The sequence below is a fragment of the Cryptomeria japonica genome, chromosome 3 (genome assembly GCF_030272615.1).
Source record: "Cryptomeria japonica chromosome 3, Sugi_1.0, whole genome shotgun sequence".
NCBI classification, from domain to species: Eukaryota; Viridiplantae; Streptophyta; class Pinopsida; order Cupressales; family Cupressaceae; genus Cryptomeria; species Cryptomeria japonica.
In genome coordinates this window covers 408,417,886-408,440,489 of record NC_081407.1, presented here as the reverse complement: position 1 = coordinate 408,440,489, position 22,604 = coordinate 408,417,886, and positions in this window count along the sequence as shown.

Sequence of the window (22,604 nt, the reverse complement as noted above, 5' to 3'; positions counted from 1 at the left end):
TTTTTAACAGGTTTTTCCTCAAGGGAATCAGTTTCAGAGTCTGACATTTCAGATTCCACAATAATCCTCCTCTTCTTAGCCCTAATCCTCCCTTTTTTGCTAGTTTCTTCCGACTCTCCCTCGGTCTCAGAATCAAAGTTGAAACCACTATCCTTACTTTTCGTTGTCTCATCTCTGGCATTTTTGCCTTTAATAGGCTTTTCAATGCACTTCCCCTTTAACATTTTATAAACTAGGACCATAAGCCCCTGGTGGAGGGCATGATCGCCTTTAGGGTCCTTCTAAATTTCCTTTATAGTATGATCCATTGAACAGGCTAGGTAATAGGGGCTAGGTAATAGGGAAGGCTAACCCTTTCACCATGACGAAAATGGTTAAGAAGGATGAAGTGATGCCCATAAGCCCTGGTAAACCTACCATCTAAGGTAATATATTCAATAGAAGCAAATAAGACAAACCTCCATGGCCTGCAAATTCTCTTCGGGGAGTGGTAGGAGTTGTCAATTTTGATCATAGTTTAATTAGAGGGTTTTGATGAATAATTTTTTTTCACATGGCCTAATTAGGAGGGTTTGAAATTAACAACAATTCCTCACATAGCCTAATTAGGAGGTTTGAATGAACCCTAGTCTTAATTAGAATCTGGATCAAAGAACAACAAATTTCACATTTCATGCATGCAAAGGGTTTAAATTGATCAAATCCTTTTCAAATTAATGTGGAATTAGCCTCATCTATTCTTAATTAGGATGAAAATGGATCAATAAACTCATTTCATTTTCTAAAGGTTAAACAATCAATGCTTGTCATGTCTTCTTTTATTTTTCTTGTGTATTTTTACCCTTAGAAGTGGGCCTACCTCCCTATTTTCCTGGCACTTCACACAGGCATTGGTGAGAGGGAACAACCTAAAGTGGTGATGGGCTAAGGCCAAGCTCTTCCTAACTACTATAAATAACTATGGATGTAATGAAAGTGTAGACAACGGGTGCTGGAATGGCATAGCGATGATTAAATTCATCAGATCTACGCCCACCCGGATGGATGCCCTAACTAGAACCCTTTGTTTGTAGAGACCAAAAACCTTCTATCTATTGGTGCAAGTGTTGTGATATGTGCATTTCGAAGACACCTCTCATGTACTACTTAGTTAGAGATAGCAAGTTCTTGGGAAGTGATGCCCCTTGAACTCGAAGCTTGGTATGCCCAAGAAGTGAGTGCACTGTAATGGGGAGCCAGTGCTACCAAGCATCTGGCTTTCCGGCTGAGTGTTGTATTTTATGGTTAGAGGATTCAACAGATATTGCCCCGGCTAGCCATAGGATTTGTTGTTGAAGGAGCATGATTGTCTTGGGTAAAAATCAAACAAACATCTTATCTTATATGCTTGTTAAAGGTTGAATAAAAAATAATTCTCACAAGTGGTCATAAACAACCTTGATTTTCAAAATCAAAAACATTTTCAACAAGTTCAAACAAGATCAAAACAAAGTTCAAAAAAAGGTCCAAATTTTGTCCAAGTATGCATCCAACATTTGAACATGGCTTGTCAAACTATTAGAAATCCTTGTTTCAAAATTCATGTTACTTAGGTCAGGTTTTGCATATTTCAAACCCTAGGTTTTAGGTCACATAGACATTACCTTTCATTTTAGTGTCCTCATTTTGTACTTAGGTTTAAAATTATTTCCCTAAGTCTTCATTTCATTGTCATACCCAAGCTAGGTTTTCACTTAGGTGACATTTTTGCATTATTATTGTCATACTAAAATTAGGTCTTGGCCTAGGTTGCATTTTGCATTTTCAAAGTCATTGGTCCTCATATATCTATATCACATTGGCTTTATCATTGCATAGTCCAAACCCTAGTCTTGTCTTATCTTGCTCTTGTCATATCATTTCATATCTCCAAGTCATAAAACATCTTGACATCATTTTCATATCATATTTTGGGTTCATATCCCTAGGTCATTATCATTATCATTTTCCTTTTGCATAATAGTCTCAAAATTTGGTTGCCAAACTTGAAAATTCAAAACTCTAGATTAAACCCTAAGTCATTGTTAGAGAGTCTTGACCTTGTCATTGTTAGAGAGTCTCGACCTTGTCCAACATTTGTCCATTTGTCATCAACCTCATTTTGTCAAACCTAGCTTATTATCCAAGCGTATAGGTGAGACATTGTCATTTTTTCCTATTGTCATTTTGTCCTTTGTCCTTTTAAGGTCTTGACTTCATATCAATTTCCTAAGGGTCACATCTTTAGGATTAGATTTTAAAGTTTGCCAAATATTCAAAATACCAAAAAAACATAGGTTGCATTTTTTGCCCTAGATTGCATTATCATATTTTAAGATTGCACTTAGTTGCATTTCATTGTCATTCCCAAAATACAAAAAAAAAACCAAAAACATAAGTTTCATGTTAAAATCCCAAAGTTACACTTAGTTGCATATCATTATCATTCCAAAAATCCAAAGAGTCCAAAAACATAAGTTGCATTGTTATCCTTTTAAGTTGTATTTGTCAATTCCATTAGTTGCATTGCATAGTGACATGTTTGTTGAATTGAGGTCCCAACCTTCTTATGAAGCCATGTCGTCACAATTGAACAATCAATCACGTCAATCCAATTTCTACATGTCTCAAAACTTGGATCAAACTTATCATGATAATTTAAGTGTCCAAATACGAAAACTAGAGGGAAAACTAGCTCAAGAAAGAGAGATTGTAGAACAAAAAGTGAAAAACGATTACAAGATTATATCCCAAATGATGAAAACACTTCAAAAAAATTAAAGTTCAAATACAAACCTTGAGCAAGTTGATGTGAAGGATCTAATTGAAAAATTAGACATACCTTCTCTCCTCTCACAAATAGAGATGATGAAACAATTTCAAGAAAAGAGCACAAACTTTAACCATGTTCTAAATTAAGTTTTGTTTGATCAAGTTCCAAATCAAACCTCATTTAATCAAATGTATCAAACCTCATGCAATCAAAGTCCATTCATTCAAATTTTGAATCAACAACCAATGATCCAACAACATACAATTATCTAACAACAAGCAATGGTCCAGCATACACAACCAACACATCAAATGGTGCAATTTCAACAATATATCCAACCAAACACAATGTCAAAAATTGGTCTAACCAATTGTCAAGCATCAATATCCAACTCGGTCAACAAATCATTATCAACAAATACAACCAGAAATTCAAAAACCAAAGTTGCAACTCACATCAAACCAAATTTCAAACATGTCAAACCAACTCAACCTAATTCAAAATCAAAACATCACACCAAACAAAAGCCAAAACACCTTCAAACAAGTCCAAAATACAAAGCCAATTATGTCAAAACCTTGCAAGGATTCAAATGTGTCTCCAAAGAAAGATAGCTCTTTCAGACATTTCCTAAAGATAATCCTAAGCGAATCTTTTGAGAAAGATCAAAATTGTGCACCTGTGTCTAGCAATGGCTCATTCCCCCATAAGAAAATTGACTCTCCAGTGGCATCTATTTATACATCTCTTGAAAATTTTCAAGAACCTTTCATATCATCCTCACCAAATGATACACCCAAGGATTAAGTTCCCCGAGGGCTATCCACAATTGATTGCCAAGCTAATCCAATTCATGGTTCAAGTCCTTGACATGTCTTAGATATGCTAGACCCAATTCCACCATGCACTTCATTTCCCACCAAACCTATTTCACAGGATCCCATTCAAAGCCCATCTCCTTCATGTCCAAGCATTTATTCCTTGCCAAATTTGACCACCAATGTTCAAAGTCCAACCCCATGTCAAGAGGATAATTTACAACACGAAGAAATGAGTTCTCACATAAATCAAGATCAAGATCCTGAAACCTTATCATCCAGTCCAATTGTTGACCAGGATCCCATTTTCCCCAGACACCCATGATGATCCCCCTATCATTGTCCATCCCATCCAAAATCCTGTTAATATTCCACTCCTTACACAAGGTCAAAATATCCCTTCCATCCTTTCCGATATTCCCATTGAAAGTCAAGAGAAGAGCACATTTAAAGAGGAATCCAATGATCCCCCTTTTCAAGATCAAAGTATCCTTTTAGCTTCATGCCCACCACAAGATGTTGTCATCCCTCCATCTCCTTGTCATAATCCTCCATGTCCAGTCCAAGATCTCATATCTTTTGATGATCACATTATTCCTCCCACTCCATCTCATGAAGATTCTATCATTGATCCATGTCCACCACATGATCCTAGTCCCCCTCGTGATCCTAATCTCCCTCATGATCTTGATACCCCTCATGATTCTAACATGTTAGTGCAAGATGTCCATGAACCTCCTACATGCATAAATGGTTCATCCACTTTGGTCCAGTCTGATTCACTTCATGATCTCATCATGTCATGTCTACCTCATAATGGACTCACATCTTCTTCCCAAAGCAAAGAGTAACCTACAGGTCAAAATAATTCTAAAGGCAAAGGAATAGACCTTTGCGAGCAAGAACCCCTGCATATCAAAGAAAATATAGTCCTCTGAGACCTAAAGTCCAAAAAGAAAAACCCTCGTCTGTAGTTTCTCTTGCAGCTAAAGAAAAAATAATGCGTTTCAAACCCTCTGATTAGACTTTAAGGCATAGTAACCAAAATTTAGGCAAATCTAAAAGAAAAGTAAAGATAATTTCCAGCAAGTGGTTATAGAAAGTGAAACTGAGTCAGATAACAATTCATAAGGATGATGTACAATAAACCACCATCCAGAGTCCCAACTCCTCTATCTCCTCCTCATTATTTTCCACCAACAAATATAGGAATGGAGAAGAAAGAAGGGATAGATATAAATGTTAATTTGAATGTGTTGTTGCAAGATGGTACTCAATTAGGAACTGAAGGGATGGTTGGTTTGGATAAGCTTGCAACTGTTACAGAGCATATGGCTTCTGCAATTCAAGAAAAAATAAGGGTGCCCTTACTAATTCCTCCAACATTCATGTGGCCTGAATTGTTATTTTATATGGACCAAACCGTTCAAGAGGAATTTGAAACCTGGAAAGAATAGAAGGAAACATTACAAAATGAAATCAATAGGAAGGATAGGGAAATTCTAAAATTGAAAGCCAGTTTGGGAGAGGTCGTGGAGTTAGTCCCTCAAATTGTGCAATGTTGACCTCCACCCAAAGTATATTATTTATACTTAAAAGAACTATATCTTTTCTATCAGTTAGCAAGGGATTTTTGTGGTTTATGTTCTTCTTTGCTAACCCCAAGAGAGTTTCTATGTGCATATGAGACTTCAATTTTTTGTTGAAAAAATCTTGATTTGTGAGTTATATTTGCATAATTATGTCATTCCAGTTGACACTCATTTGAATCCTCTGTTATACATTGGTGATGTTCAGTTCAAGGCATTCATGTCTTACATCTAGAATTAGAATAGTTGGGGGCAACAATTTAGGCAATACAGGGATTTGGAATTAAATTTTCCATTGGAATTAAGAGCTAAGACATCTGACTCATACAATGTATTGTACCAATGCAATCAAATTTTAACTCACAACAAGAACAAAGACCTTGTTTTGGCAAAAAGGGAACAAGTGTACAAAGAATATGAAGCAATGGCTAAGACTTCAACACACATGGTGTTTGGATACCTTGCTCAGCGATGAAATGGGTTACCAAATGAGTTAAAGAAGAGGTAACCACACTCTCTACAAAACTATCATGCAATGTTGAAAAGGGCAATCAGGTACATCCAGTTGGGAAGATCATTGCAGGAAAGGTGGATTCCTCTCACATTTTACCCTCCACTTTTACTATACCTTGTTCTAGATTGGAAGAACCTTCAGACACATGAAAAAGAAGCTAAGGATACTCATTGGAAAGAAATGGAAGAAAATTGGGGTTTTTATTGGGATCCATATGTTTAGGCTATAGGAGAGACAAAGGTGACAAATTTCAGAAATAAAATATTTAAGAAACACGCAAATGCTTGAGGATAGGCATTAGTTAGGTTGGGGGAAAATGATGAGTCATCTTTTTGGCTATTTTATATGAAATTTATGTTATGTTAGATTTGTCATTTTGTGGCAGACATTACAGTTGAGATAATTATCAGCCTTTTGTGTTTAACCTATGAATGTTGATATCTATTAAACAACCTTATAAATGATATTAAATCTATTTCAATGATAAGGGAATGCTTGATTAAATATTGATTAAAAGTAGTATTGTTCAAATATATGTTGTGCGTGTTAACTTTTATGCATACAACGGGAGGAAAGACTAAGTCAACAAAGGACATTTGTTGTTGATTTGAAGAATTTAAATCCTGATCAAATAAGAATTGTTGAACCAGTCAAGCCAACAACTATTAACTATCACAAAATTCCTAGTTATGGTTAATGAAGTTGTTGCTTCAGAACATGTGTCAGTTTGTCAAGGAAATCTAGAGGAAACTGTGGCCTATATTTGTGCATGAAACTGAGTCCTAGAATGATTCACTCTTCTATGCTTTTATTTCTAATAAAAGTCATCTTCCTAGTTTGTTGGAAGTAGATCGGCTACGTAGTTAGTTAATTGTGAAATCTCTTATAAATCCATCGGTTAGAGATGGAGAATGCAATGCAATATTATCTTACTTGAGCACCGAGTGTACTTTGTTTCATAGTTGAAAATAATAAAGAGATTTCAGTTTTGTCATATTTTCTGTCAAAAAGTATCAATGTGTTTATGATGCTATTGTAATATTTAGATCTGGTTAAGATTTTGGAGGCTCATCCAAGGGGGGACACTTGGGGAGCATCCACATTCATTTACTTTCATTTTTGTATGTGTGAGTTCATTAGCAAGCTTATGTTCGTTGGTTAGAATATTTCAGTTAACTGTCCTGCAGCCACAAAAACTCTATTCTGTGACTGTTCTTGCAGCCGAAGGAAAGCAGATTTTTATGGTTACCAGGTGGTTAGTTAATTTTATACATAAAATTATAATCTTTATATTAAGTAGATTAAGTTGATATCAGTAGAAACCAACCTAAGAATTCATTGCTTTTCGTCAATTTTTTATTTAGTTGCTTCAAGCTTAAGTTAAGTATTCCTTATGAGTTTGTTAGTGCACATATAGTGCAGACTTGTTTCAAGTATATGTTCCTAGGTTGAAAAGTGAATGAGTTTCTAATTAATGAATTAGTAGTCGAATGATGCAGAGAATTGAATCTCTCGGTCAAGGAAATGTGTCTTAATTACTAGGGCATTAGTAGTAACCAACAGTCACCATTTTTGTTGATGATTTTTCTTGCTACCCTTAATCTTAAGAGAAATTATCGAAAACCTAAACATGGGATTAAACATCTAGGTCAGATATTTGACCCTATCCACAAATCAAGGACAAGAAAATAAAATATTAACAAGGCTGGACAAGCCTTCTTCACTTTGAGCTCCACCAAACTCAGGAGGGTATTCCTTATTCGCAGGTTCATATAATACCAGTAATTAATCTCTAAATAGCCAATTCTCGTTGGTAGTGGATAATTCTAATGTTCATAAACAATGGATGTTTATAATTCATCATTACCTGATACTAATCCTATTTCTTTCAAATAATCATTGAGAATAATTAAATTAACATTTCTATTTCTATCATATTGAAGAACAAATGATGACACTCTCACACTTTGTTCATCATTATTTGAACACCTTGGAGATGTTACAACTGAAATAAAAAGTAAAAAAATAATAAAGGAAATGTGGTTTTGAATTTCTTGATTTTTTCTGAATTGAATCTTGGAGGTTTCATAGACTAGTTCCTAATCCAGGGTACAGGGTCAGACCCATATCCAGATGCAAACATTAAACAATAATTTATCTTAATTAGTGAGCTTCTGTGGCATTAATGCCTAACACTAATACAACCCTTGCAATTATTATAGAAACCATATTTATAGATCCATATTGTGTCCCTAAACTTATTGCAATTCGTATGCAAGAATTTAATCTTTTCCTTGAAAAGAGCCCACAAACAAGCTCACAAATTCACAAGATTTTTGCAAAGACAAATAATAAAATATTTGATATTATTATTTGTATAAGATGAAGAAATTTAGTATGGAGACAAATTCTACAAAATTTCCATAATATATAATTCATAAACCAATTGATATTTCTAAATAGATTTATACATTCTTCTTTGTGAATGACTCCTCATCTGACTTAGACACTGCTATTCTACCTTTTTCAGTAGAACCTCCAATTTTCTACCATCCAGAATCCATTTTCTACAGCCCTAGAATTCATTTTATAAGAGAAAGGAATGCACCAAACTTTGGGCTATTTACAACTAGCATGTTTTTATTTGACACATATTTGGATTGTATGCATAAAAGAAAATTACCACTTCAAAACCTAAAACAGAAAAGGATAAATATTAAACTATGTGCATTAGAATTCATCTTGGTAAAGAATAAAATGTCGTTGAAGTCTAACTTCTTGAGTCATGTCACCATCACATTGTTTATGACTTTGAGGATACAAGATTCTCACTATGAAAACTAGTAGAGGAGCTTATAGAACTAGAAGAGAAGCTATAAGGGCAATCTTGTAATCAGAATAAGGAATAAAAATTTAGCTATCTATTTTAGCTAAATAGGCTCTTTACTAGAGCTAACTCTCCCCTATCCTCATTGTTTTCCTCCCCACTCCCCTTTGCTTCCTAGTCATCAGATGATGAAGGGATGAAGATAGGTAGCTTTTGAAAGGCCTTTTGCAATTGCAGCCTCCTTTCAATATCCCTTTAGTTACCTTCTGAATTTTCAATATCTCTTTAACTACAAAGTAGATTATTGTGACATTCTCATGACACCTGTGTCATTGAACAAGTGCACAATTTGTTTCCACACCTAGGAACTCCATTTTTCAAACTACTTTCAAACAAGCATAGAGAGAAACACTTATAATGTTTCTTGACCAACTCATCAGTCACCAACTTAAGAAAAAAATTGACGTTTCTAAAATTAAAATCTCTAAATATAGTCAAGCAAATTGTAGCATGCATATAAAATATCTTTTTTGTTTTTGTCCTTTCTAATGATTTGAGTTTATCCACTATGATTACATAACTATCACTCCAATTCTTCCTTCATGAACAATCCATCATCCATACTCATGCAACTTTTCATGCCACTAATTTTTTTTCTTTGGCTTATCATACATAAGGTCTTTTGATTATTCAGACTGGTGATGATCCTGTGCAGGTGATTCGTCAAGATCTTGTTTTCTGGGCACACAGTTAGCATTCCCGACCTATTGCTTTGTCAACACTTTTGCATGCTATTCCTCTAAATCTTAAATATTTTGATAAAAAAACATTGATGATCATCAACAAGATTTGAATCTCCTTGATTTTATCATTTAAGCTCGATGTGAGTCATCTAGTGTAATGCCCACCAAAATTTCTTAGAGAAATATAACCATCTAACATGCAAAATAGAGAATTTTTTTTTCTTCTTAAGGATAACTAATGCAACACATATAACTCAAAAACTGTAACATCATCTAGTCATGATCTTAGATGTTGCATACATCATCTACACATTCACATAATCAACTAAAACACATGATCATAAGCACATAAGTACACAAGCAGAAATATCAACATCGCATAGATCAACCTTCCCTTAGGTATCTCAATGCCATCACTTAACATGATACTAGGAGTATAAGAAACATCATAGAACTTAATTTATCATTAATATAAGTCATCTTACTTACATAAGATATATCTCATCAACTTAATCCTTTTTCTAGAAAATAAGTCCACACAAACCTAACTCATACCTCACATCATCTTTACACATGATAGAAATACCTAGACTATGCCAACAAAGAATGACAACTCCATTTACAAGAATAGCAATCATCTAGGATACAAATCAAGTTTTGCAAGGGTGTTTTTTCCACAACATTCCTAGTGATCATCATAGAAAACATCCATACAACTAGCCATTATGCATTTACAAATACAACCCAATTTACTTCTATGTTGTAGGTTCGTTTTAGAGCACCAAATCCAAATTTTCCTAATCACTTATTCCCAACCATTAATTATCCATACAATTCCAACATCAATACTAGAGATAACCATTTCCCACTCTCTAATAGAAGATTCCATGCAAGTCTCAAGAATAATATTCAATTCAATAACACAAGATACACATATTTCTAATTCAAATAGCATCTATTAATCCATCACGGGTACCAACCATCAATTATAGGAACAATGACATATCCAAGATACATTATACATGTATTAAGATTATTACAACATATCCTACTTCAAGAACCATAGTCTCAACTGCCACATCATTATCCAACTACATATGATTACAATGATGTCATCAATATTACAATATCCCTTTTACATCAAGATGGATAGTTTCCTAATCTATAATTATGAATTACTTGTGATACATTCTACATCTTTGCCACTAATCCACGAAGTGCATAATATTTGTTCAAGAATCCATAGACAATCTGGAGAGATAGGAATCCATATCCACACACACTAGCATCCAACAAAGAGAAGAACATCCCAATGGAAGAAGGGATCAACCACCCGACTATGTGGAACCATAACGAATCATCCCTTGTGCTAGAAAGAATGATGCAGGATCCCACTCATGCTCTAGATCTAGGTTGACACCTGACAACCAAAGGACATAACCAAGCCATCACTGAAAAGCAACCACATGAACAATGCTCCAAATTTGAACACAGGGATAAATAAAAAGCACAAAACATCCATAAGCTTTCCAACAAATTGAGGCACAAGAAATTAGGATCTACATGTAAGGAAGATTGTCATCGCATGATATCACCACAAAACAACAAAGGATATCCTAGGTAAGGGTAGCCAGAGATCCTTGTTCCTGACATCCGTGATACACACGTGGAATCATCTCAACCTTTAAGGAAATCAAGGGAGTTCAGTTTATCCAGATCACCACGATCTTCCCAAATTCACTCTGGTCTGCACTAGCACTCTAGGCCATGAGATGGGGCATCACCAATCCATTTCTTATCTTATTAAGATGAATTACTACTCCTATCTCACCTAAGATTAATTTATTAGGTTATCACTTGATTATACAATAAACTCCCAATGGACTATCCTGACGGTCTAGACCCCGACTCCTTAACAAAAGGAATCCTAGCAATCCATTCCTCATGACCTCAACACTCTCATGGAATCCCACTCTCCCTAATCATGCTCCTAGACCTTACGGAAACACATACACATGTAAAATAATAGGGCTATTAACAAAACATAACCCGGATAGCCAAGGTTCTTCATCAACAAGATAATCAACAAAGACATTCATAACAAATGCCAATAACCACACCCTTACATAGGCAACATGGAAAACATTGTCGGCAGTTGACACTCATTTGAGTGGGTTCATATGTTGTCATTGATGGTAACATGTTCTGGCTTCATTCTTTGGTTTGGTTCTTCACTGGCACCAGCAGATATCTTCACCGATAAGAAGGATTATATGGGTATCGGCATTGAAGGCCAACATGACTTAGAACATGGTACTGATATAGGAGGTCTACATCATTTGGAGATTCAACAATCGGAAAATTCATTTTGTTATTAATGTATATATGTAATGAGTCGAAATATATATTCATTTTGTAATTATCTATGTAAGTCGACATGAGATGAAAGATTGTAAGGGTATATAGGCCAATTAATTAGACCATTATGTGATATGATAGGACATGAGTGTAATGATTGTAATGAGAGGAATGTTGATGTTGTGAGAAATGCGAAGATCATGTAAGAGTTTATTCTAGTAAGGGTTTAGGGTTTTAGAACCGGAACAGTCAAAGCTTGAACCAAAACTCAATCATAGCAGATGCATTAAATGAGTTCAGTTTTATGTTTTCTTATTCAAAGTGACTGTAGTCAGTGAGATTCTTTTGTGTTGAGTAGTGTGCTCTAGGTTGTAATCCTTCCTGCATGTGTAGGCCCCCATATTATGTAATATATTTTTCATATGGCCAATGGATTGATATTGTGGGTCACAAATCCCACCGTGGTTTTTCCTCTTTGAGGTTTTCCACATATAATTCTCTATGTTATGGTATTCATTTGTGCGATTGGCTTATTGATTTCTTTACTTCTTTCAATTATATATGTGCCAATTTACCGGTTGGTGAATGCATGTTATAATAAGGTTGAAATTGAACATTCTAGCAGAACACTGATTCTACTCCCGGTCAATGTTCTAAATACAATAAGTATGTTCATAAGATAGAAGATTGTAGAATGAATGTAAAATGTCATGCCTTAAGAAAATTTAGACATATGGCTAATCAGTGCAAGTCAAGCAACTATATCGGTTATAGCAAGGCAATTCAAAAGAATAATGTTACATGTTATGCATGCAACAAGGTTGAACACATAACTAAGTTTTGTAGAAGAAAAAATCCATTGGTTAACAATGATGGATCAAATGATAAAGGTAAAGAGAAGGTCAATGAAATCTAGCAAGATCATATCAAGAAATGGGTCAGGAAGTCAAATGATCAATCAGTAGATGGAATTGCTCTGGTTACTCAATCGATAGAGGAGGTTTCTCCTGCATCGACATGAAGATCATCCGGTAGCTGAGACAAATGCCTTAGGGGTAGGCAAAATTAATGAATATATTACATATGCCCCGGGAAAGAGTTTTAGAAGATTTTCCAGACATCACAAATGGTTATCCGACATGGAGATGTTCGACCAAGATCCGATATGTTCCATTGAAAGTCATTCATATTAATGACAAATTAGGGTTTCTTTAAGGATAAAAGGTTGAATCCACTTCATTTTTTATCACCTTGTATTTAGAGCGATTAAGAGCAATACATAGCAAGTCTAAGGAATTTCAATGCGATCAGATATCATCTTGAGCAATTTCACCAGTGATCGGAAGAGTTATTTAGGGTTTCACCACCAACCATTTCTCAAGTACTTATTGAAATCATCTTTCATCATGGAAGCGAGATCATCCTCTACACCTACTTTCATTGCAAATCCAATTGTTGTCGAGGTTAAGGATCGTCCTAGGCCAATTTTCAAGCAATGCCCACATATTTCCACCTTGGATGATTCAATTGGTGTTTTTTCCTATGTTCTGGAAGGAGTTGTTTATTTGGAAGATGTCAGAGCATACATTCACTGCCACATTGAGGATATGGGTACCACTGACATCAAGAGTATGCATATGAGCGAGTTGATGGGTGACTCTGGAAAGATCAAGCTCGAGTATAAGTACATTGAGAATCTAGGGTTTATCGGTATTCTTGAAATCCCTGAATTCAAAGATGAGATCATCATATATGTATTGAGAAAAGTTCATGGAGAGTTCATTTGGTTAGAAATAACTTATAAGATCATGAAGGAGACCTTTAGGGCCATCACCAGTTTACCACAGATTAGTTAGCATCCAGAGAAAAAGATTTCTAATGATCAGGTTAACAAACTCACCAACGCAACTTCAGACCGACGATCGATGAGGGTCAGCACTATCACTGATAGAGACATCAAATTTGTCAGCATGATTATTGGGTATAAGGTAACTCAATCCAATCATCTCAATTCTATTTCCAGCTCCTGCATATATGTCGCACATAAGATTATGAAGGAAAATGAGAAGATAGATCTCTGTGGATGGATGTTAGGTGAGTTGTTAATTAACCTTGGGAAGATCAAAGGAGAGAAAAAAGGGACATTCTGGTATGGGAATCTTATTGTCTGCTTGATGTTATTTTTCATTATTGAAACTCCCGGTTTTGGGAAGAGATAATGGGCATTTGATATCTTAATAGGCAAACAGTTGAAACAATCTATTTCTAGTTTGGGTAGTTAGTGAGATGATAAGGTTTGGGGTTATTTCAAGGCATTCCAGAAGGCAATGAAATCTAGAGAGAGGGTTCCTAAACACATTGTTGAGAAATACTCAACCAAGATCTACTTTATGGTTAAAAAGGATGAAACCTTGATGGAAGCAGTTAAACCACGAAAGATATGGATAAAGGAGCTGGGATATGGGGTTGATGCTCAGATTTTGGATGCTTATGCCAAGATGTTGATTGATGCTCCTATTGATGAGGTTGAGAAATCCTTTGGCACTGCAAAACAGAAGAAGCAAGAGGTTCAAACTGAATTCAATTGAAAGAAGAGGGAGAAATAGCAAGGCAAGGCCAACAAATTTGTTGAATAAGTATATCAGGAAATTAAGGCCTTAATGGATGTTGTTCCGGAAAAAGGAAGGAAGAGGAAAGACCCTAAAATCTTCATGGAGCCTATTCCATCAGACTTTGTAATTGAAGATGACACACCTTTAGCATTCAAGAGGGTATTGAGGAAGAAAGGTGAGGAGTCTAAGGAGGAAGCAAGGAAGCAACTGGTAAGGAAGGTCACAATCAAGGTACCAGCAAAGAAAAGAGCTCCAAAGGAAAAACCTTCTGCTCCATCTGGTACTGGTAGAAGAAAGAAGATGGATGACATAGACCTTGCTATTGTATCCGATAATGTAACTATTATTCCACCCAAGACGTGTAGAATTTGTAGATAAAATCACTAGGGATGGTATGTTAAAAAATGTAAAATTCTATTATGAGCACTTAAATGATGATGAGCAGAAAGAAATTGAGGAAGCAATTTTATTATATTTGGATATATTTAAGAAGGCTTTATTAGAAATTGAGAAGCAAATACCGACACAACTATATGACAACCTAGATGCTAGGAGATTATCAGCTATGGAGGAGGATAAACGCATAAATATTCAAGAGTTATTAACTACTTGTGGATCCATTACTCCAAATGAGCTAAATATGACACTTGAAGTTGCAGACATGACAATTTTTCAAAGCAAGAACATGATAGTTAGTCTTATGTTAGGAAGGGTTAATGAAATAATTAGTGAAACCCACGAGGCATGGGTTCAATTCTTTATTGACAACCCTGGTTTCTATACTTCACCAAAAGCTAAGACAAACATTACTGACATCCCGGTTGAAGGGAAAGGCAAAGGTATAGTAGGTACCCCACCTACAATTTTGAAAGATAATAAGGCATTGGATATAGAGCCCCCGGTAGAAACTAATGTACACACAGAGGAGATACCAACAAATGTAGAGATCGGCAGATTCACAGAGTGTACAGGTTACAAATGTTGAGGACAATAGTCCTTCGGATCATAATGTACATGTTAAGGATGCAGTTCATGTGGAACCGACAATAACTAATACTGCACCAAGCGACGAAGCCACCGGTGCAAAAGAGGAAGTTATTAAAGTTAATAAACCATCAATAACTAACTAATACTGCACCAAGCGACGAAGCCAAAAGAGGAAGTTATTAAAGTTAATAAACCATCAATAACTAACTAATAGTTCATGTGGAACCGACAATAACTAATACTGCACCAAGCGACGAAGCCACCGGTGCAAAAGAGGAAGTTATTAAAGTTAATAAACCATCAGAGGAAAAGGGAGAGGAATCTGGTAGGGAACCCGTAGCGAGCACATCATTGTTGTCAATTGACACCTCATAGGTATAGTAGAAGAGCATAACTGAGATGAGTTCTACTGAGCTCATGATGATGGTTGCACAGAAGATGATGAAGGAAGGATCCATGGACAAAGGAATTATTGATCAATCAATCCCAATTTTGCATAGACTTGTTTTGGAGTGCCATTTTGACAAAGGAGCAAGCCCATCTAGCAAGCTCAAAATAATCACTGAGCACATTTCTAAGGATTTTCAATCTTTACAATAGATATATAATCGACAGGCATTGGAGAGATTCACACAAGCTAAGAGAGCCACTTTTGATCAAATGATTGAATCAGAGAAGAAAGAAATTACTGACAAATTGAAGTTAACTGATAATGCCTTAAGGCAAGTTCTAATATATATAGAGTATGTTGTAACACTGGATTACTTACTACAGATATAGATAAAGGGATTAAGGATTCGCAGGACAAAATTGTAGGTATAGTCAATTCTTTTGATGGCTCCAATTCTTTTACTACATCTATTGATGAACACATTTTGGTATTAGTAGCTCAAATTTTAACTCTTGAAAGGGATAAAGACACAATCATAAGGAGAGCTAAAGGGCTCATAGGATTGGTGAGTACCCGGTTGGAATCATTAAGTGTACATAAGAAGGAATGCATTGATATAGTTTGTAAGCCCACACTGGCAGAGCTTGAGGAGAAAGAGTCCTATGCTCACATGCTTAATGGACTTGTATTTATTTCCGGCACATTCAAATCTGTTTGGGACACTTATCTAGAGCTTTTGGAGAAAGCCTATCTAGAAATCTTCAAGTATTTTTAGCTTCGGTAAAATGTTTTTGGACACATTCTTTGTACAAACTTTCATTCTTTGTCCCGGTTTTTGGTATTTTTGGCATTGATGTCAAAGGGGGAGGTATAGGTGAAAAATATATTCTTGACATTGGGAGATATGGAGTATTTGTACAATTCATGATCACAGATGGATATTCAGCTCAGGGCGGCAGTCTTAGGGTGAAACCGACAAATGGAAACCATTATCATTTTTCACATGAGTGTTGCCATCAATGCCAAAGGGGGATATTGTTGGTAATTGACACTCATTTGATTGGTTTCATATGTTTTCATTGATGACAACATGTTTCGACTTCATTATTTAGTATGGTTCTTCATCAGCACTGATAGAAATGATTCTATGGGTACCGACATTGAAGGCTGACATGACTTACAATAGGGTACTAGTATAGGATGCCGACATCATTGGGAGATCCATCAATTGGAAAATTCATTTTGTTATTTATGTATATATGTAAAAAGTCGACATGTATATTCATTTTGTAATTATCTATGTAAGCTGACATGAATCATGAAAGATTGTAAGGGTATATAGGTCAGTTGATTAGATCATTTTGTGATATGATAGGACATGAGTGTAATGATTGTAATGAGAGGAATGTTGATGTTGTAATGAGAGGAATGTTGATGTTGTGAGAAATGCAAAGATCATGTAAGAGGTTATTCCGGTGAGGGTTTAGGGTTTTAGAATTAGAACAGTAAGAGCTTGAATCAAAACTCAATCAGGGATAACAAATGCATTAAATGAGTTCAGTTTTATGTTTTCTTATTCAAAGTGACTGTAGTCAGTGAGGCTCTTTTGTGTTGAGCAGTGTGCTCTAGGCTGTAAGCCTTCCTGCATGTGCAAGCCCCCATATTATGTAATATCTTTTCATATGGCCAGTGGATTAATATTGTGGGTCACAAATCCCATTGTATTTTTTCCTCTTTGAGGTTTTTCACGTACATTTCTCTGTGTTATGGTATTCATTTGTGTAATTGGTTTATTGCTTGCTTTACTTTTTTCAATTATATATGTACCTGTTTACAAGTTTGTGAATGCGTGTTATAATAAAGTTAAAATTAAACATTCCGGTAGAACACTGATTCACCCCCCTCTCAGTGTTCTTGGATTCCAACAAACACATAATCTCCAAAAGATTCAATATCTAGTATATCTAACAAGAGCCCAATAAATAACAAAAAAACATATCCATCTTGCTTATAAACCAATATTAACACAAATATTCAATCATCTCAATAACCATATATGTATCCAACATGAACCCAATACAACACCCAACCATAACTATCCGACTCGTATAAAAAAATAAATACAAAATCTCTACTCTGATCAAATCAACCAATATGGAAAACAACATAGAAATCTCAGTAAATCCAAAAATAGCTTCTAGATTAGCGAAAATTAAAAAAATTAAAAAACAAAATTGTCTTAGAGAACATAATACAACAGACTAGCACATTCAGATACTGACTCAGTGCCTTCACAAACTTATTCAATGCATATACAATATTCGATAGTGCATTTACTACACATTCTTGTGCTTATAATAAACAATCTAGTATATTTAATCCAAACTTTGGCGCATATGATTCACAGTTATGCGCATAAGAAACATGAAACAACACATACAAAACATAAAGTGGCACATACATTATACAAGGCGACACTTATGTACATCAAGTTAGCACATTCCTCAGACAGACCAACATATTTATACAGTACAATAGCACATTTACCAGTTCATTTAGTGCACACAACATAAGAAATAGTGCATATAACACATCAATAGAAACCTCGGAATTGGAAGCAGAATTGAATGATTAAGAAAAAAATGACCCAAGTACAATTTACAACTTCAACCACGAATTATGAAGACAACAATCAGCCCAAGACAAACATTACATATAGAAAAAGGGGTAGATATACGAGTTGCATTTAATTAAGGCTCAACTCGACACACAACAATACTTATCCAAAAAGACTTAGAACTCTCATTGACCCAATAACAAGAGAGTACATGTACAAACAATACTTTAAGCTCAATATTTACATATATTTTCCACACACAACAATTGTAATTTTCATAGACATGAAGAAGTCACTCCTTTAAAATTAAAAGAAAAAGGGGCCAAATCCTCCAACCTGGATAATAGAAGTGATGGAAGCAAAATTGAAGAAGCACAATCCACAATCCATTGAAAATCCAAGCCAAGATTCCATGAGCCAAAATAATTATTAGAAAATGTTGATGTTCATCAATCAATAGTATTCAGAAAATTCTCCAACAAATCCACCCATGACTAACTCAAATCTCCCAATAAATATAAATTAATTAAAAATTATACAGCTTCTCCAACCAATCAAAATAATCCAAAATAATATATTTCTTACCAACTATCTCGAAAATTAAAACAAGATAATATAAAATAATGTTATCCCAGTCTCCAAATCTCTTAGCCAATAATGAGAGAGGGTAAGGAAAGTAAACAAAAAATAAACAAATGGGTAAAAAGAATAAACAAAAATAAATAATAAAGAAACCCATTAATCGATAAATAAAATAGATAGGGCTATGAAATAAAATAAATAAATCAAAAGCCCAACAAATGTTAAACCACAAAAATAATATAAATAAACAATTAAATAATATTATATCACAAACACAACTCCCAAAAAGGCCAATCATAGCAAGGGGTAAGTAAACAAATAAATAACCAATAAATAAATAAGCCAACGACCAATAAATAAATAATTAAATGTTCGGATAAATATAAATGCTCCAACCAATTATAATTTAAAATCAATAACATTAATATCTCCCATGTATGTGTATTAAATATAATAAATAAATAATCTTTCATGCATAATTATAAATGCCCAATATTATGATCCATAAAATAACATTAATAAACAATAACCCTCAATAATTAAATACATAATTATATTTAAATATCAATGTCATCCATTAATTTTATTTCATATTAATAAACTATATAAACCAATTAATTAATTGATAATTGCAACTCCTCAAGACAACTCAACATAGGGTAACATAAAATATCACACAACGCTACACATGGCGACTGTTAACCAAAACACCAACTGACATGGTACAAGCTAAACCTAGAGTATAGAATGGGATTTCATGTCACCTCCAATCAACTTGCCATTGGGATAAAGACACACTCGAACCTATTGAACTAGATGGAGTTGACCTGTAACCACAAATGTACACACAACGACACACACACACACACACACACATATATATATACACATATATATGTGTATATGTACATATATATGTATATATATATGTATATATATGTGTGTGCGTATATGTATATATGTATGTATGTATATATATATATATATGTATATGTATGTATATGTGTATATATGTATATATCTATATATATACATAATGTATATATATTTATGTATATATGTATGTATATATGTGTGTGTATGTGTACATACATACATATATGCATGTGTGCACACACATGCACATATATTTATGTGTGTGTATATGTATAATAATAATCAGAAAGGTGAAAGAGAATCACGACGTCATATCATGCTCACGAGGCGTGGTATGATATTCTCTTTCACAACGCAATAGTAAAACAGTCATAACAAATATAACATCTTCTTCATCATCATTGCCCGACATAAACATGAATTGAGGTTAGCACACAACAAGATACCATCATATTAGCGTAAGAAAATATAAACCTTACATGCATAACGAGTGCATATAAATCACCAATCCTAAATCCCTCGTCATAATAGTCCCGAATATATTGTCAACCACATAACACCATTATGTCTCATCTGCCAATATGAAATGTCTAGCACAAGATAAATCATCATAAGAAATAATCATGAACCACATGTCCTAAATAATTCAATAATCACAAAGCTCAGTATAATCCTATCTTCAATAATCAAACTAGAGCATTGAATCAACATAGTAATCGTAATGAATCCACTATTCTCAAAGAGAATATCAATATTGAGAATGAAATGGGAAGCATCCAAAACATGAACAAATCTAAAAGTATTTATCACATCCTCTCATAAAGTATGAATCAGGGAGGGGCACTACATCTAGAGCTTCATCGATTTTATTCAATGAATCTCGATTTCAACTTCACCAGTCTTTCTCTCCCTTTCTTTTTGAAAAGCTCATTGAAAAAAGAAGTCTCACTGAGTCCTAAGTTGACATGTTGGACTCTTCATCAACTACAAAAATCCATCTTGATACTTGCTCAAGAACTCACCCGAGAGGGGAACCTCTTAGCAAGTGTTGTGTTATTCTACATGTCATTCTGTGGTTATTTTCCTCGGACGCTTGCTCAAGCACAAGGAGAACCTTATCGAGCTTCGAATATTCGAATTCTTGTGCTTCATCCTTAAGACTCGGGTCTCGGTGAGAGTTTTGAAACATCTCATTGAGTATCCAAGTTGACACTGCCATTGCGAAAGATACACTGCTTAGATTTGGGTGAGATAATTTTCTTTGTCACATCGAGTCCCAAGCTACCCTTTAGAGCCTCACCCCGCTAGCACACCAGATAGAACTCGGACGCTTGACAAGGCGTGTATAACATCTTAGTGCATGTCGGGAAAAATTAAAAGTGAGGCCAAATTGAAGCACGCGAGGAAAAGACATGTCCCTAGGACATCGTGGAAAGGGGCCAAATACTAGGCACAAGATATTTAAGCATTCATAAGGAGTGCAAGAGACTTAAGATAAATCATGTGCTATAGTTACTAGTTGAAATGAAAGCGCTAGAACATGGGGCCGATGGTGAATGATTAAAAACCCCTGAAGGAAAAACTTAAGCCATGGGTGACCATAATAAGAGGTCATTGAGCAAACATAAAAACTCGCCAAAGGGAAATTTGAAAGAACCTTAAACCAAGGCGAAGCTTAAATCCAAACCCTAAGGCACTTTGCAGAATCTTTTGTAAGGATATATCAGCATGCCTTTGTCATATTTTCACACAAGCACTAGAAATTCATACTGAATTTGAGGGTGCTAACAATATCTTCCTTCATGTGATTACATGTATGTTCCTTGGTTAGGACCTTTTCTTTACTTGAAGCGGTGCATCTTGTATGCAAATTCTCTCTTTACAAGGAGTGCAAATCTTCTCTTCATCCCTATGTTTGGTGGGCATTGATTTCCCTTATCCTTTCTAAAGATCCACATTTCCTTTGATGAGTGGTGTTTACTAATGATATGATATTATTTCTTGTGTGAAGATGTTTGTTTTCTCATGGATTCTCTTTATGCAAGAGGTGTATCCTTATCTACAACCTCTTCTTCACTTGGAAATGTATGTCTTTTATAAATAAACCCCTTACTTAGGGTCAAAAGTCTATCATCCTTCATCAAGAATCCCTTTTATCTAGCAATGGGAGGAAGGTATGAATTATTGTTTCCCTTCCTTTATTTTGGCCAATGATGTTATTTTTGTTAAAAATATCCTCTTGGAGGTAGATGTCTTTGAGCAAATATCTCTTCCTCCTTCTCCTCCAAAGGATTCCCTCTAAAATTGTTGCAAGATATCTCTTTTACAACTACCTTTTTCTTGCTTACAAGAGTCATTCCTATTTAGCTTGGATTTATGTACATTGTTTCCTAGAGGATATCTCCTTGGTGTCAAAGGTGTGTATCCTTGTTTCTAGCTTCCTTAAGACATCAACATAACTCTATTGTGAAATCTCAAGGGGGGCATACATATCACCCTCTTTGTACTATACTTGTGATTCTACATGTCTTCTACAGTGTGTACATTCTTGAAACCATACCTAACTCTCAGATAAGGTGCTTAATTCTTAACACCAGATGCAACCTTTTATATGTCTTGTACGGGGCATACATTCTCGAAACCATACCTAACACTTATATGAGATGTTCCTAAAACCAAACATATTTATTTTTCAATTTCAAGTCTTTTATAGGTTTTTTCATGCTTGAAACCAGACCTAAATCTTAGATGAGATGCTTAACTTTTGAAACTGAACGACAACAAATGCAACATGGTGATTTGACTAGCATAACATAGCTTGCTAAACCTTTTAGCTCTTCCTTTTTCAAGATGATTGGAACTAGCATAACACAATTTGCTAGACTATTCTGACTCTCCT